General features: G+C 62.9%; 1 protein-coding gene across 7 annotated transcripts in view; it reads left to right on the top strand.

Moving 5' to 3' along the window:
* Window positions 1–17583, top strand: part of EEFSEC (eukaryotic elongation factor, selenocysteine-tRNA specific) — a 204717-nt gene that overhangs the window by 161185 nt on the left and 25949 nt on the right. The window contains exons 7-9 of one of the 7 annotated variants that reach the window (XR_010947198.1): window positions 11431–12163; window positions 12300–12562; window positions 12725–12808. The exons of the other annotated variants lie outside the window; for them this stretch is intronic. The gene's annotated coding sequence lies outside the window, so the exon portion shown is untranslated. Of the gene's footprint in view, window positions 1–11430; window positions 12164–12299; window positions 12563–12724; window positions 12809–17583 lie in introns of those variants that run through there. 7 annotated transcript variants of the gene reach the window in all.

The raw sequence follows: 17583 nt of genomic DNA, 5'->3' as shown, positions 1-17583 counted from the left end.
ATTGCTCAACCCCCCACTGTTATCACCGGGTCCGGTGGGGAGACGGTGCAGCAGAGAGGAACGGCCACTTCCTACGGCCACAGCTGGGCTCTAGATAAAGGCCCACTGGGAGCCCCGGCCAACCTGGGGAGGGCCAGCCACCCACCTCGCCCCTCAAGGGACACCCCCCAGACTCAGCCTCTAGGCTTCCCGCACAGTCACCGCCAGACAGGGCGGGCGCCCAGCTGCTGAGTGCCACCCGTCCTGCTCGGGCCGGGGCTTCCGCTCGCCTCCCCAGGGTGGGCCCACCGAGCCCCGCCGAGTCAGGCAGGTGACCAGCGCGGCGCCTGTATCCGGGCACTGCTGTCACAGCAGCATTCACCCGGCCCACCGGGGCCCTCGGAGGGGCCGCGTAGCTGGGGGAGGCGCCCCCGCCCACTCTGCCTCTGCCTCGGGGTCTCCGCGTCCATCTCTCGCTCGTCCTGCACAGATGACCTTGGCTCCAGGCCCAGTTCACTCCTCCCACCTGCCACACCCTGAGGCGCGGACCTTGCTTGTGCCGCCAGCCGAGGGGGGCCGGTTGGAGGGGCAGCTGGGCGGCGCGGGGTCTGTGGGCCTCGTCACCCGCAAAGGGCGCCCGTGGCGTCCGGTTGGCTCCCCCTCCCACCCTCCTCCCTGCACGGTCCTCCCTGGCGCCTGCCACCCCCCCAGGTATGATCACACCCTCTCAACCCCCTCTGCAGTCTCTGGGGGCCTGTTCTTGCGAGAGGTGGGGGTGGAGCCGGCAGGATGTAGGAACCGGGCCTTCCCTGCAGCTCCAGGCAGCCCTTGGAAGCCCAGATTTCCCAAGGCTTCCAAAGCTGGGCCACAGAGCCAGGTCCTGACCCATCCTGGGCCCTCCCAGTTCCTGCCCCTCTCAGCCAGTTCCTTACCCTGTCCCTAGACTGTCAACACCACCACCACCCCGAACCTGACCAGCACCCCACATACACCCTTATCACGAGGGGCCTGTACAGATACCCGTGGGGAGGGCCTGCTGGGGGCGCAGGCCGGTGGGAGGGAGCGTGAGGCTGGTGGCCAGCAAGGAGGGGCCGTAGCCAAGGCCAGGGTAGGGGGATGCGACGTGGCCTCTTGCCTTGGCACTGGGAGGCACACGAGGCGGCGAGAGGGAGGGGACCTGGGACACCTGGCGAGCCTCCCCGCGGTCACACGTCGGCTGCGAGGGGGAGCCCCGCGGCGGGCACGGGTGTTGGACACCTTGACGAGCTCGCTGGGCTTCCCGAGCCCAACCCCGCAGCCCCTGGGAGACACGGGACCCGGGGCTCGGGGCAGTGAGGGCTGGAGACCGGCGTGCGTGAGACCAAGCTGGAGAGAAGAAAACTCAGGGCGTGCGCTGCGGGCCCCGGGCGGGAGAGGACATGCGAGCCGGGGACAATGGCTGTGGCTTGAGATGCGCGGCCCAGGGCAGGGTCCCGCGGAAGTGGGCCAGGCGCCTCTGGGTGGCAGGCAGGTGTGGCAGGCTGTTGTGTAACAGGTGCGGGGCGAGATGGAGCAATTTGTTCCCCGATCAGATGTGGCCCCAGACAACAGGGGATGCTGGCCCCCAATCGGCAGCATCTCTCCACTTCTCAGTATTCAGGGGTCGAGGGAAACGCGCCCGCCCGCCACCCAGGCCCTCACCGGTCACCTGCCTGACTCGGTGGGGCTCAGTGGGCCCACCCTGGGGAGGGTGTGGGAGTGCAGGTCAGGGGAGCAGAGGGAAACTGAGGCAGGAGGGCGGGGTTGGTCCTCTGCCCCAGCCCCCCAGCACGGGGAACCCTGTGGGGCAGGTCCCAGCGCAGAGCTGGCCCGGGGACCAGGGGGTCTGGGTGCGTGTGGACATGCAGGCAAGCCACGGCCGCCCCTACCCTGTGGACAGCCGGGTGGGCTGCTGTTAAGGAGCAGTTGTCAGTCACAGGGCGCCACTGATAAGACAGACAAGCATCTCCCGGTGGCCGGAAGGTGGTGGGAGGAGACCCAGTCCCGGGGGTGCCCCCATTGCGGGTGGAAACACTGAGGCTGTCGGTTCCGGGCAGGGCGCCTCCCACCCACCCGGGCCGGAAGCCTCTCCAGGGCCTCTGGGCAGCTGCCGTACACAGCGAAGCCATGGGGCCCCGGCCTGGCCAGGGACGGCCAGCCTGAGGTCACCTGCAGGCCTGAGTGTAGGATGGCAGGTGACTCCCGAGAAGACCCTGGGGGGCAGGGAGGAGCCAGTAACTCACCCCCTCAGCCCCAGCCTTGAAGCTGCAGCTCGGAGGCCAGAGAGGTTGCAGGCGGAGGTCCCATGGGGCTCGTCAGAGCTGGGGTGCCTGCCTGAGCCCTGTGCTGTGGGGAGTGGCCAGAGCCAGGGACAGTGAGACACAGGCAGAGACATACGGCGGCAGAGAAAGAGCGAGACACACGCCCAGAGAGACGGAGAAAGAAGCAGAGAGAGAGATAGGGGGACCCCGAGAGCTGAGTGCACCCAGGGGAGGGCCCCAGAGACGGGGAGGAGAGAGAGGGTCCCTGGGGTCGGCCCCACTCTGATTGGCCAGGACTGACTGCAATTAAAGCCCATAATTGATTCCCTGGTCTGACGAGGATCATTTCCATGCAGAGAATTAAGGTTTTCTTCCAAGATGGAAATAAAGATTAATTTGCAATTTCCTTCCTCACTGCACACAGGAGAGCAGCCCCTGCTGGGAAGAGGGCTCAACCTGGCAGGTGGGCTGGGGGGGGATGGTGGCGCGAGATGGGGCAGCCTCCAGGCCTGGGCGCATGGCCTCCCTGGGAGAGGGCAGCCTCTGGAGGCTCCAGGACCCCTGTGTGCCCATCACTGGCCCAGAGGGGCCCAGCCTGTCCCCCTCGGGCTCCTGGCTCTGTGTTGGTGCCCCGCTCAGAGCGCTCCCACTGTCCTGCTCTGTACCCTTGGAGGGGGAGGCTTACGACTCGCGGCCCCCTCACGTGGTCTGAGGCCCGGACGGCCACGGTAGATGAGGCAGGAGAGTCCTCCTTCAGCCCCAGCCTCCCCGCCAGGCACAGCTAATGGAGCCCCTCCTGGAACTCACACAGGGCTTCCCTGGAGGGAAACACGCTGGAGCCCAGGAGGTGTCCCCACGGCCCCGCGACCCTGCACCCTTCACTGAGGGCACCCCAAGCACAGGCACACATGCAGAAAGTGACAGCCCTGGGGCCTGTCCAGGCCCAGCCACCGAGGGCCGCCCCTCGGAGAGGCCTGCCGAGTCCCAGGAGGCCAGAGGGGCCACCCACGCCCGTGTCCCCAGGAGCCAGCGTCGCATCCTCAGACCTGTCCCCGGCAGGGCACACAGTGCGGCCACATCACCTCCTCCACCCTCTGCAGGCCCACACCTGCCGCGGCCCAGGCACAGGGAGGGTGATAGGCTGGTCTTCCGGCCCGTGCAACCTCTGAGCGAGCACAGCTGGGACCACTTGCTGCCCCCGGGGACAGCGGTCCGAGCACAGGACGGGGGGTGCCGGCTGTCTCACCGGTGGTCTTCCGAAATCCTGTCTGCACTCCCTGAGTGCTCCGGGGTTGTGTTCTGCGTGAGCTCTGGGCAGGGCCTCCAGGATCCCCAAGAATTTGAACTTGGGCTCTCGGCCGGGTATAGCCTGAGACCCACCACCCAGCACTTCCCGCCTCTGCTCCCTGCCTGCCCTGCCTGGTCCGCTGTGGGCCGCACAGCCCAGGGCTGTGAACGGCCTGGAGCTGGCCGCCGTGCCTTATGCCAGCCTTTCCTGACAGCCACCTCTGGATGACCTATGACCTCGCCCGGCACACGGGCGGTGGGGAGTTGGGGGAGTAGGTTTATGAGCAGAGGGGCTGGCGCATTCCTCCACGGCCTGGTGGCCTTGGCCTAGGTCACCATCGCCACGGGACTGAGCGGCCGGCCGCCCCCCAGAGTCCCGACCGCTCCTCCCCGGCCCACCTGCGACACCACGTGCTCCAGAGCAGGGACTTCATCTGGCCTGTGTGCCCGGTCCACCTGGGGCTGGGCGGGCTCACCCCCCGCCCCCCCTCCACTGCTGCCGCATCCTCCAAGTCCAGCCTCTGCTTACATACCTCCAGGCACGGGGAGGTCCCTCCACACTATCCCGGCCGAATGACAGCTGAGACGAGCAGCAGCTCTGGGGCAGCCAAGACAGCCCAGCACAGTGCAGGCCCTCTCTGGGGGGCGCTCTGGTGGGTCCCAGGTCTGCCCTCTGCACCTGCAGCTCCTCTGTCCCCAGGATCCTCCTCCAAGGCGGCGTCCCCTGACCAGCACCTCCGAGAAGCTGGGCCCAGAACCTCGCTTCCCTGCCCTGGCCCTGGGCCCTGAAATGCCCCGGCCGCTGGTGGCTGCTGCATCTTGTTCATTAGTTCATTGATTCCTTTGACCAAGACTGGACCAAAGTTTCCTGCACACTTGCCAGGGCCTTGGGGCGGCTTGGAACAGCCTGATGGGGGGTGCCTAGAAGGGCGGGGACAGTTGCCGCCCTGGCCACCATGTCTGGGAATCATAGGCTGGCCTCTATCCTGGGAGAGTCAGCATGCAGATCCTTCCTGCAGGTTCCACAGACCACCAGCACCTAGTGGTCATGTAACCAAGTATCTGGTTCCCAGACCTCACCTCGCTCAGCAGCCCTGGGACCCAATGAGGCCTGGAGCAAGTGTCTCACCCTCTCTGTGCCACAGCAAAATGAAATGGCTATTAGAACCTGCCTTGCTGGATAGTGGTGTGAATGGAAGGGGCACACAGCAGATGCTCACTACATGCTCTGTGGCAGCCACCTGGGAGAACAGTTGGGGTGTTTCCTAAAAAGTGAAACAGAGTTATTGCCCAAAAGTGGAAACAACGCTAATGCTTATCAACTGATGAACAGATAAAAAGTGGTGGGCGCACCCACACACTACCTGGAATATTATTCCGTGGAATATTTAAATGAAATATTATTCAGTGATAATATAATAATAATGAAAAGGGATGCAGTACCAATGCTTGCTAATGGATGAACCTTGAAAACATTGTGCTGAGTAGAAAAAGCCAGATTCAGAGGATGCCGTGTTGTATGGCTCCACGTGTATGAGCTACCCAGAAGAGGCAAGTCCACAGAGACAGAAGGGAGACTGGTTTCCTAGGGCTGGGAGATGAGAGGAGGAGGGTGGCGGCCAGGAGGTGGGGGGGGGGGGGTGATGCAAATGATCTAAAATTGATCGTGGTGACGGATGTACAGCTCTGTGAATATACTAAAGCCATTGAATTATGCACTTTACATGAGTGAATTGTGTGGTGTGTGTGATATCACAATAAAGCTGTTAAAAAAAACTAAGCAATGAAGTTACCATATGACCCAGTAATTCCACTCCTAGGTCTGTACCCAAGAGAACTGAAAACATACATCCACACAAAAGCTTGCACACAAATGTTCAGAGCAGCATGAGTTGGGACAGTCAGAAAGTGGAGCGGGGGCTTCCCTGGTGGCGCAGTGGTTGACAGTCTGCCTGCCGATGCAGGGGACACGGGTTCGTGCCCCGGTCCGGGAAGATCCCACATGCCGCGGAGCGGCTGGGCCCGTGAGCCATGGCCGCTGAGCCTGCGCGTCCGGAGCCTGTGCTCCGCAACGGGAGAGGCCACAGCAGTGAGAGGTCCGCGTACCGCAAAAAAAAAAAAAAAAAAAAAAAAGTGGAGAGGACCCGAATGCCCATCAACTGATGAATGGATAAATGAAATGCGGGCCTACCGTGCAATGGACTGTGTGATTAGCCAACAAAAGGAAGGAAATACGGACACGGACTCAACATGGATGAACCTTGAAAACATTACGTTCAGTGAAAGAAGCCAGATAGCAAAGTCTAGATTGTAAAATTCCACGTACCAAAGTGTCCAGGATGGGTGAATCCACAATGTAGAGAGTACCTCTGGGGGTGCCGGGGGCTGGGGGCCTAGCGGGACGGCACTGACTGCTAGTGGCCGTGGCTCCCTTTTGGGGACACAATGTTCTAAAACCACGGACCTGTGCACTTTAAGCGGGGAGTTTATGGCATGTAAATTGTATCTCAGTAAAATTGTTTAACAAATGAATGATGCTCGAAGACTGTCCTCACCACCTCACAGCCAATCCTGGGGGGCAGCCCCGCACCGTCTGGTTCCGGCCAGAGCCTTGCCTGGTGGGGAGACAGCGCCCACTCCCCGGGGACTGTGGGGCAGAGTGAGCTTGGAACTGTGGCAGGGGGTGAGCGACACCCAGAAACACCGGCGCAGCCTGGCTCCTGGTCCCGGCCGCCCTCTGTGCCCACCCGCGGTGGCTCTCAGCTCCCAGGGCTGCAGGAGAGGCTGGTGGGATTCTGCAGTGGGAATCCTGCTGTTCTTGTCTTAAATCATTTTAGTATGTGTCGTGTTTATTAAGGAAATAGTTCAAACATGTGAAAAATGCACAGAGCACAACACAATGAACTCCCACCAACACCAGCGAGGGAAACAAGGAGTGGGGGAAGCTGCTGGAACTCTCCAGGCTCTGCAGCTGAGCCTCTGCAGACCCCCTGCCCGCCCATCTTTGTGGAGCGGCCCTGCTCAGGAGGCGGGGGGCCTGCCCCCACTTTGCTTTCCTGGGTTGGGGGATCAAAGCTCACCATTGGGACCAGAAAGCAGTAGGGACTGAGTCGACCTGAAACTCTGAAAGTCTACAGCTCTGTTTTTAAAAATCACGGTTTGCTGCATAAAGAAAAAATTACCCTTTCAGATGTACAGTTTTGTTAGTTTTGAAAAACACATGCAGTCACAATACAGAAAAGTTGCCCCCCTCCAGATCCTTCATGTGCCCGTGGCCCCCCTCCCGGCAGTCACCGGTCTGTTTTCTGTCCCTATAGTTGCGTGTCATCTAGAACGTCACGTGTCACATGGCCACATTTACACCTCTGGGTCCACCCGCGTCCAGTGCCTGGACGGCGGTTCCCTTTGCTTCTGGTAGATTCTTCTGCGTGAATGTTCACCAGCTGCGGGACAGTTGGGGGGTTTCCAGCGTGGGGCAGTTGTGAACAGTGCCGCTACAAACACTCATTGATGAATTTTTGTGTGGACCTAAGCTTGATTTCTCTTGGGTTAGCACCTGGCTGTGGAATGTTGGGCTGTGTGGTAAGCGGCGTCTAACTTCCCTGGTGACCACCAAGCTGCGTCCCCTCCTGACACGGCTTTCTCGCTCTTTCCATCAGGCACCTACGTAGGGCCAGGCACTGTGGCAGGTCAGGGATGGCCGTGGCCAAGACCGGCAAGGCCCTGCCCTCCTGGGGCTGCCAGTCCAATGGGGGAGGCAGGCAAGAAACAAGAAGACTTCAGGCACACGCAGGCTCGTGCTGGGTGGCGACACAGGCTCTGAGGGTGACAAGAAGGAGGGGATGGTCAGCGAGGTCCTCCCTCACGAGGGGAGCCGTCCGATCCTAGATCTGGGGGACTGAGCAGGTACAAAGGCCCTGAGGCAGGGGTGTCCCGTCATGGTGCTATGACCGTGACGGATTTACTGGGCACATTCTGTGCTCAGAATGTGCTGGAAACCTCAGAGACGTCTTCCTACTTAATCCTCACACAACCCTGAACGGAGGAATTACCGTCCCGTCCCCCCGGTCCTCCCTCCCGCTTACAGCTGTGGAACCCTGAGAATCACAGCCAAGAGGGGCAGAGCCAGGATAGGAACCCGGTGGGACCCACAGAAGCGTCTTAACACTTGGGTTCCAACCTCAGCTGGGGTCCCTCCTTGCCGTCCTGCTGCATGACCCGGGGCGGATGACCGGTCCTCTCTGAGCCTCTGCCCTCCCATCTGCCCCGCAGCCCGCAGTGGGAAATGGTACCACGGAGCCTGGCAGTGGGCAGGGGGCTGTGGCCATCTGCGGGGCGGGGACAGATCTGGCCGGGCGGGGCGAGCCGTGGGCGCTGCACCGCCGCCAGGCGCCGACAGAGGGCAGGAGCGGCCCGCGCGTCTGAGGCCAGGGAGCTCAGGCGAGCGAGGGTGCAGCGGGGGACACCCACGTCCTCGGGGCTCAGAGCTGTGAGGTCCAACTGAAACGTCCACCTGAAATGCGGCCGGTGTGGCCGGAGGTTCTTGCAGGTCCAATACACACCGACCTCCAAGGCTTAGTGTGAAAAATGAATGCAAACTACCACGGCCATCAGTTTTTGCATGGATCACATGTTGAAACGACAATATTTTAGACATACCGTGTTAAATAAAATATAAAAGTTAATTTCACTTTTGTTAAACATGGACACGTGAACTTAAAGCTCCGCGCACGCTGGCATTGTTGGCTCTCGTGCTGTCTGTGCAGGACCAGTGCTTGTGCCTTATGCCACGTGACCCTCATTAATCCTCCCCGTGAGGCCTGGACTGTAGCTAGCGGTCCCCATTTACAGATGGAGAAACTGAGGCAGCGAGAGGTGACACGGCGTGCTCGAGGCCAGCTGTGGGCGCGCACCCCGTGCCCAGGTGCACACATGCGTGTCACGTGCACGAGTCCACGCGTAACAGACGGATGAACCAGCGCAAACGCACGCTGCCAACGCCCCCGCCACGTGTGCAGCCAGTCTCGCGACAGCCTCGCCAACACACACGTCCACACCCCGCACACACCTGCAGGAGTGCGGCCCAAGTGCCACCTGGACAACTTCCGGGGAGCTGCCGTTGGCCAGCAGGCCCAGGACGGCCGCTGGTCTCCCTGCTCGCCCAGGGCCCGGACAGGGGGGCCTGGCTGCCGTTCCGTGTGTGTCTGCAAAGGCCACCCCTGCGGTGAGCGAGTGGCCTGCCGCCCGGCGCTTCGGGCCCTTCCTTCTGGCCGCAGACCATTTGCATAAAGCTCCCCGAGCCCACGGATCGCATTACATGGAGGCCTGATGATAATCTTTGTTGAAATAATATTTAACACATGCTGCACTTTTAATTAACTATCTGAATAATCTCAAATTAATACCAGAGCTTTAAAAAATAAGTTTTCGTTTTCGCGTTTGGTAACATAATAGCGGCCCGGCTGGCCCGTTTCCCCTTCCTTTGATTTAATTAAAAGCCCTTTTGTGTGTCTCTTGTCACTTCAGAAACGGACAAAAGCACCCGGGTGGGCAGCCCGGGCTCCCGACTCAGGGTCCAGGGCTGGGGTCGCGGCCGCGCAAGAGCTCTGGGGTTCGGGCAGCCCCGCGGCACCATCCGGGAGGCCGCGGTGGGGCTGAGCGTCACCCGTTCGCACAGGGACACGGTGACGGACATGCACACGGAGGCGGGCGGTGACCTGCTGCCACTCGTCCACGCATGTCCCGAGGCCACTGCCTGCGCCAGCCCCGCAGGTGCCTGCTCGGTCACCGCCGCGCGCCGGGCAGTCAGGCGGTGAAAACCAGGCCGGTCTGGGCTGGGGGTTAACAGTTGGCGTCCTGAGTCCGGATCCGAGAAGACCACGGCTGCCGGTCCCAGTCCCATGCCCAGCCGACAGCTGAGTGTGTGGGAGTCTCTCTCCCTGCTCTACTGTCTCCGTCTCTGTGCCTCTGTCCCAGGCTCAATGCTTCTGGAAACAGGGCCAGGCAGGCAGCTTCCTGGGGCTGTTGCTCCCCTGCTGGACCTCTGTCCATTGTGCCCAGGCCGGCCAGCCCCCCAGGTCTCTTCCGGGGTCCTGAGGAGCAGCAGGGGGACAGCGTTTCCTGGGGTCTCTGGCTTGCTCCCCGCTGACAGGCCTGAGACAGCCCGAGGGAGGCCTTGCACAGGCGAGCAGCCGTGGAGAGGCCAGCGGAGATACGCAGGCCCCTGCGGAGCCTCAGTTTTCTGTGCGGGTCCAGGCGGGAGGGGATCTTCCTGCTCGGTGGGCCTGAGGCCCTCAGGAACTGTGCAGAGACAGGGTGCACAGCAGACACCCACCGCCAGCCACGCCTGGATTCTCGGGAGGGGGCCGCGGAGATTCTTTTGGTTCTGGGGCTGAAGGTCGGACGTGGCTCCCACGTGGAGAGTGGTGGCTGGGCGCAGAGCCTGTGTGTCCCTCTAAGCCCGTCTGAAAGCTGGGGGCCCAGGACAGCTTCCGAGGCTGCTGCCGCGGGTGCAAATGGCCACATCTCCACCACACACGCAGCCTACGCATCCCATCAGCAAGCAACGGAGGTTTGGATGTGAGTTGAATGAGCGTTTGGCGTCCTGCCTCCCCAAGGCCGCGACCATGAGCGGGTCCCTGCCCTCCCCAGCCCCCCAGTCTGGTGGGAGGACAGTCACATGGGTGCAGATCGCGGTGCTGCAGTGGGAGCTGCGAGGCCGGGCTGCAGCCTTGAGGTAGAGGACGAGGTGGGTGGGGACCGGTGCTCGGGCTCTGGGCCCTGCCGTGCCGGGGGCCTCATCGGTGGCACGGTCAGATGAGAGGCTCCCGGGGCTGCAGTGACCGACGCCAGGGTCCAGCCGCCCTCCCCAGGCACTGGCCCTGGGACCTGGAGCATGACCGGCAGGGCCGGGCCTGGGAACTGACTGCCCTGGGGTACAGCTCCCCTCCCCCACACCAGCCAGTCCCTTCTGGCTCAGGCTGACCTGCCCGCCCCGGTGTCAGTGGCGGCCCCAGCAGACTCCTGCCTCGACGGCTACCTGGGGGAGCGGGCGAGCCAGCTCCCACCCACTTCACCTTGGCCGGTGAGGACTGGCCAGGCCACTCCAGGCACCCGGACCCCACCGCCACACACACTCACACGTGTCCACTCACACGCATTCACACACACGGTTCCGAGTCACCCAAGACCACACACGAGTGAGCACACAGATGGCCAGCTGGCCCGCAGGGAGGAGTGATCGTCCTGGGCTGGGCTCCAGGCGTCCATCCACACACGGGGTGGGGGCGCTGTTGTCCTGAGCACCTACTGTGTGCTGGCGGCCGTGTGTGAGCCCAGGAACCGGCACAAGTCTCAAGTCGGGCAGGGGTCCCGGTTCACAGAGGGGGTAACGAGCTCAGAGAGGCGAGTGAAGTTGCTCAAGGTCACACAGGGAGAAGCGGCGAGAGCCAGGCCTGATCTCGAGCCTACACGCCAGTCAGCCCACCCCTGGCCCTTCTACTGCTGAAGGCTCCCCGGCGACACGGCCTGACCAGGAGCGAGGCTGGCGGGCGGCCGGGAGCCGGGCTGCATCTGGAACCCCAGGAGGCGACCCTGGTGCTGACCCAGAAGACTCGGGGCCCCGCGTCCATGGCGAGAGCCTGGGGAGCTGGGGGCAAAGTGAGAGAGGGTTCCCCAAGCCCCTCAAGGTGGTCGCAGAACCAGAAACCACTGAGGCCTGTCCCGCTAGCAAAGGGCCCGCGACCTCGCGCCACCCAACCTGTGAGCTTCTGCCGAGAGCGGCAGGGCACAGGTGTGAGCACAAGGTACCCGGGAAGGGCCCAGAACCAGCGGCGCTAAAGGAGAACCCCTCATTCATTCATTCATTCATTCGGTCAATCAACAGGTGTCCGCAGGGGCAGGTGCTGTCCTTCCTGGACAGGTGTGGCAAGGCTGACCCGGGCCCTGCCCTCCTGGGACTGCCGTTCTGTTGGGGAAGAGGGACAGCGTGCACCAAAGGTGGATGAAGTGATCTCAGATAATGACCATTAGCCAGCGTAATCAGGGAGGGCTTCTCTGAGGACGGGACCTTTGGGCGAAGACCTGCCTGAGTGACAAGGAAGAGGCATCCAGGAAGAGAGTCGTGGGGCAGGACTCCAGGCAGAGTGACCCGGAAGGGCAGAGGCCCAGAGGAGCGAAAGCTCGCAGGACGGGGGCCTGGGCGGGAAGCGGCCTGATGGAGCCTAGGCAAGTGGGGTCGCCCACACCCTGTCTGAGGGGCGAGTGCTGCCCAGCTCCAGCCCATGGTCGCCTGTGGGACTGAGCACCCAGTGTGGCCAGAGGTTCCGATTCTCCACGAAAAGCTGGCGGTCTGGGTTTTTACATGAAACCTCTTGATTTTTTAAGTGGCCACAACTGGTTCAACTTTTTCTGAAACTCTTCAAGCCACAGAAAATGTTTCTGGAGGCCAAAACCAGCGTGTGGGCCTCTAGTTTGAGACCTCGCTAGGAGCCGTGTCCTGCCTCCCAGGCTTCCTAGTCGGGAGACCCTGGGCAGGTTGCTTGCCCCGTCTGTGCTTCAGTGCTTTCACCTGTGAAGCGGAGGCGACAGGGCCTACCTTGCAGCGCTGCCGTGCAGGGGTAAGTGCTTTAAGTTATTCATTCATTCAGCAAATATTTACTGAACACCTCTGCGTAACAGAGTCAGTGCTAGGTTTGGGGGTCGTAACAGCGGGCAAAAGAGACAGTCTGCCCTGGTGCCTCTTACCGTCCACAGGGGACAGAAAATGAGCAAGTACGTGAGCGAGTGCCGCATAGGAATGCCACATGGCCAGAAGGACCGAGACGGAACCCGGAAGGCTTGACGTTGTAGACGGGGTGGCCAAGGAGGGCCTCGCTGAAGAGAGGGCGTCGGCGTAAAGGCCTGAAGGATTTGAGGGAGTGAGACACACAGATATCCGGTGAAGTGATCGAAGCAGGGCCAACAGCCAGTGCAAAGGCCCTGAAGGCCTGGCTGCTCAAGGAATGACTAGGAGACAGGTATGGCTGAAATGGAGAGATTCAGGCCAGGGAGGTGGGGAGGTGGGGCTGGAAGGAGGGGAGGTGGGCCTCGGGGGCTGTGAGGGCTTCAGCTCTTCCCCTGAGTAAGGTGAGAGCCAAGGGAGTGTGTGGAGACGTGAGGTCTGCCTTTGGTTTCCACAGGATCCTTCTGGCGGCCGCTGGGGCAGAGGTGGGGAGCACAGTACGGAGGCTACTGCAACCGTCCAGGCAAGAGGGCGTGGGGGCTGGACCAGGGGCAGCAGTGGGGCTGGAAGCAGTTGGCTCTATTCTGGAGAGACTTCAAAGGTCCGCCCAGCACAGAGAGATGTCAGAAAGATGCCTAGGTTTGGTCGAGGCACCTGGAAGATGGGAGGATGGAGAGGTGGGGAAAGCTGGGTCAGGGCAGATGTGGACCTGTGGGGCTGCGCAGGGAAAGCAGCTGAGGAGGGGGGTGGGAGCGGAGGCCCATGGGGGACACGACGCGGGCACCCCGTTGGGGATGCATGAGTGGGGGGGGGGTAAGTGTAGACGGCCGTGAGGACAGCGGCAGCCGTGGTGCGCAGCAAGCTAAGACGGACGGATGCTGACATCATTTGTCAACTCGGGGTCCAGGGGAGGGGCCTGGACGCAGCTCCGGAACGCAGGCCGGGGAGGCGACGCCGGGGGAGCCTGGGCGGCTGGGGGCCGCAGCCCTCCCCTCCCCCTCGCCACCTGCGGGGTCGGTCAGACCCGGCCTTTGTCCCGCGCCGCAGCCCCGCCGCCCCGCGCGGCGCCCCCCGAGCAAACACAGCTGAGCGCCGGGCTCGCGTGCCGCCCCCGCCCCCAGCTCCGGGCGGGCGGCGGGCGCGGGGCGGCGGCTTAGCGGGGCAGCTGCGGCCGCGGGCGGGCTCCGCTCGGCCGCTCCCACCGGCGCCGCGCTTTGTCATGCAGATGCCCGCTGGCGGCGCGCGCCCGCTCCCCAGCTGACCCGGGGCGCCCGCTCCCAAAGCGGGCCCTGGCCGGCCCCAGACCCGCTTTGTCCTCCGGCCGGAACCGGATCTCCCTGGTGCTGGGCGGCCCGCGCCAGTGGCTGGGCGTCTCTGGGCCTGTCTCCTGGCATTCCAGGCGGAGGACCTGCGGGTTTCCGCTGCGGGGTGCGGAGCACATTTGGGGAGCAGCCTCCATCCCTCCTACACGGACGGGACCCAGTCGAGCAGGAGCCGCGGAGCAGGCCTCTGTGGCCATCCCCGACCCCTGCCGGCACCGCGGGCGGTGGGCACCCAATCCCTGCCCCCGCCGGCCTCAGCCTTCCCATCTGCGCTTTGAGGGCGGCGCCCCAAGCCAGGGAAGGTGACTGGGATGAGCTTCTGGGCTCAAAGGCCGCGGGGAGGCTGATGACACAGGGTGTAGACATCCCACCTTGGTGGGTGCTCTCGATAAAGGCACAGATGCTCCCGATGCCAGACCCCCCCCCCACCTCCCAGAGCTGCCCCTCCTACGGCAGGCAGGCGGGTGGGGCCTTGCCTGGGGATACGCCCACTTTCCCCAGAGCAAAGATTCACCAAGAGAGGTGATCAAATGGAAAGTTATTTACTGCCTGGTGTCAGGAGTCAGGCCTGAGGCCAGGCCTGGGAGGAGAAACATTCCTGGGCTGGAATCAGGCCGGGAGGCGCTGGTGTCCGTCCGGCAGGGTCACCACGTCCTCCCTGGGACCTTCTCTCCCCACTTTGCGGGTGAGGAGCCCAAGGCAGGGAGCAGCGGAAACGTGGCCCCCAGCCCTTGTCCTTGCCTGCGAAGAACAGAGGCCTGGAATTCAGGCCGGAAGGTGCAGACATGACCAACATGCGTGGACCTGATGCTTGGGGTCCAAGAGAAGCAGCCAGAGTAGCAAGTCCTCTTCCCGCCTCCCAGGCAGAGCCGGTGGCCGGCAGCAGGGCGCTGTGGGCAGGGCTCCTCTCCCGGGGGGCTTCCCCCGCGGGCACCCCTGCTGGGACCCAGTTTGTCAATCCAAATCGCGCTTGCAGTTCCGTGGGAGCTTCGGTCCAGTGATTTCACTTCTAGGCCTTTATCTTTAAAGGGCTTTCCGGCCACGTGTGACCTTGGGCTGCGCAACCTTGGGCGACTGACCCCAGTTGTCCTCATCTGGAAGTGGGAACATCGCGACACCTACCCCTCCAGGGCCGTCTGAGGAGCGCGTAAAGCCAGGCACGTTGGGGACACGCGTGACAGAGACTCCCAAGAAGGGGAAGCAGTGTCCTGATGTGATGGGTCAGCGCAGTTTTTACAAATGGAGATGAGACCCTCTTCCTGGGTGCCTCCTGGTTTTCCCCAGCGACCCCCCCTCCCGTGCCCAAGTTTTGACCGGCAGACCCAGGAGGTTGGTGGGAGAGGGGTGTCAGTGTCAGTCCCAGCACAGACTCAACCTTGCCTGTTACAGGAGACGGTGGGGGAGGGGAGGGGAGACCAGCAGCCCAGCACCTCCACCCCAGGCCCTGTCCCTCTGGCTCAGGCAAGCAGGAGAGACCAGTGGAAGGTGGAGGGTTTATCTCACACACCCCTCCAGGGAGGGGCCTTTATGCCCAGATCCAGTTTCTGGCAGGACTGGTTGGTCCAGGTGGCCCGATAGATGGCCAAGATAAGGTCCGTGCAGTTTGGCTGGGCTGAGCGGAAGACCCACGCTGGGCTAAGATGGGGGATGGCCCAGGACCGGCCTGACTCAAGGGTGGCAGGGGGTCTGGGCCTGTCTTGTCCCAGCTGCTGGCGCTTTTGGGGGCCACACGGATGCCCTCTCTGGACCCCCTTCCCTGCCTGCAGTGAGAAGTGGCACAGAAAGAGGTGATCCTGGGCAGGGGTGGTACAGGCCCAAGGTTGCCCAGGCTGGACGTGCTGCAGGTAAGGTTTGTACGGGCACATGACGAGGTTCCAGAGCCACGAGCCAGGCAGACTGAGGTTGCCCGGACGTGAGGTTGTCGGGAACCCACGTTTCAGGTGAGCCCAGGCTTGGTTGTGTGTCAGACCTTCTGGAAGCCCCAGGGCTGGCTGGGCGAGCTCGTCCTCATGGGCCGATGGCGTCCTGCTGTCTGTAAAGTCACCACGCCCCAAAGAGTCCCTTCATTAGACCCTTCCACCTGAGAGGTTTGAGTGTCACCTCTCTCCTGCCGGGACCCTGACCAATAAACCTCTGGGGTCTCACAGCCCTAGGGAGCAGTTGTGGTCACCACACTTCCTAGGGAGGAGCCCCGTGGGGACGGCCATGGAAGGAGCCCTTAGTCCCCGCAGACAGGACTTCCCTCATCTCAGCACAGACCTTGGGAAAGGCAGCCCTCGGATCTGCGTGGAAAATGGGGTTTGCGTGCAGGAAGTATTTGAAGGAAGTGGTCCCAGGGAACAAGGGCGGGGTGGGGGGCATGAAGCCGGGCAAGGGGAAAAGCCTGCCAGAGGAGGTGCTGTGGACCCACCGTCAGTGGGGTGCAGACTCCACCGAGGCCATCTGAGAAACCTCGAGGGACGTGCTGAGAACCGTCCACCCCAGGGACAAAAGGGGACATAGCCATAGGCTCCCCTTCCACCGCATGGACAAGGTGAGGCTTATCCACCAGCCTTCGAACTTTAGGGTTCATGTACACAAGTGCCCAGCAGGCCCTGCGGGCATCCTCGCGCTGGGTCAGAGCAGCTCTGGGCAAGAGCGAGCTGGGCCACCAGCCGGCATCTGCACAGGTGGGCCGGTCACCACAGAGCCGTGGCTGGCCTGAGCTCGGCCGGGAGGACTTGAGGTGGGCCGCCGAGGTGCCCAGGACAGTTAAAAATAGCGTGTATTCAGGGGAAATGTGAGGTTCAGTAAGGCCACAGAGCAGGAGATGACTGCCGTTGGAAAGGTCATTTCTAAGCACAGTCCCAGAGGAGGGGGACACCACGCCACGCCACGCCGAGCCACGTGGGAAAGCACGGGGAGGTTAGGAAGTGGGGGGAGCCTAGAACCGGGGACAGGAGACTTTGCTGCGGTCTCTGCAGGAGGGATGGGCGAGGCAGGGCGAGCAGGCTGACCACTGGCTGGTTTGAGTAATTTCATGGGCCCTGGGACAGACGGGCTGCCGCAACTTGCCTGGTACCTGACCCCGGGTGACTCAGGCAGGGGGACGGTGGCCCAAGGGGGAGAACCCGATAGAGGAGGTGTTGGGGCTGTGCCTTCTAGATTGGTTGCTTTGCATTTGAAAGTCACCCTCTTGGACCGGTGGGTGGGTTACACTCTGCGGGAATCGGCCAGTCCTGGGAGGGGCAGTCCCTCCAGGGTCAGAGCATCAAACCCAAGACACGGTTCCTGCAGTCCACCCCTCACCCACCTCAGCTCCGCTCGTGGCCTCGGTGGCCCAGGGTGGCCCAGGGTCCGGTTCAGGGTGGGAGCCGGCCCGGAGCCCCGACAGGCCTTAACTAGCCCCTCCTGCTGCACCTGGTCCCGAAGCTGAACCCTTTCTGGGTTCGCCTCACCTTCGGCCAGCACTTGGGTGGCTCTAGGTTTGCCTGGTGGGGCGACCGGGGCGTCTCCGGGGCTCTGAGACCTTAGTCACCTTGCCCCTGTCAACAACTGCCCCGTGGTCACTGTCACCAGTTCGAGGGACAAGAAGCAGCCCCAGAGAATTTCGAGTCCCGGAGACCCTCGTCCCTGGCCCTCCTCTCACACAGGTCCGAGCTGCCCCCCCACCGGCGTGGTGGGACTGCAGGTTCACGGGAGAGCTGCTGCGTCCCTGGCCCCCCCCGAACAAGGACCTCAGACCTGGCCAAGCCGCCGGTGTGGGGCAGGGCCAGGAGTTCTGCAAGAGGGTGACGTCGGGACGGACGGGCCTCCTTCCTCCGCCCGCGGGCTGTGCTCCGGTGACGGGGCCAGCACCGCGTCCACGGGACTGGACCCCAGCCCTCAGGATGTCCCAGGACGGCGCCAGGGCTAGGCTGTTCCTCTTTAGATCAGCTGCTTCTGAGTGACGTGAACTCGAGTGCGGCCAGTGGGCCTGTGGCTCTGTTCCCGTTGTCACCTCCTTGTGGTCAAA

The sequence above is a fragment of the Pseudorca crassidens genome, chromosome 10, assembly GCF_039906515.1.
Source record: "Pseudorca crassidens isolate mPseCra1 chromosome 10, mPseCra1.hap1, whole genome shotgun sequence".
In the NCBI taxonomy this organism is placed as follows: domain Eukaryota; kingdom Metazoa; phylum Chordata; class Mammalia; order Artiodactyla; family Delphinidae; genus Pseudorca; species Pseudorca crassidens.
The sequence above is the reverse complement of the archived record's forward strand: the minus strand, read 5'-3'. Positions and strand labels throughout refer to the sequence as shown.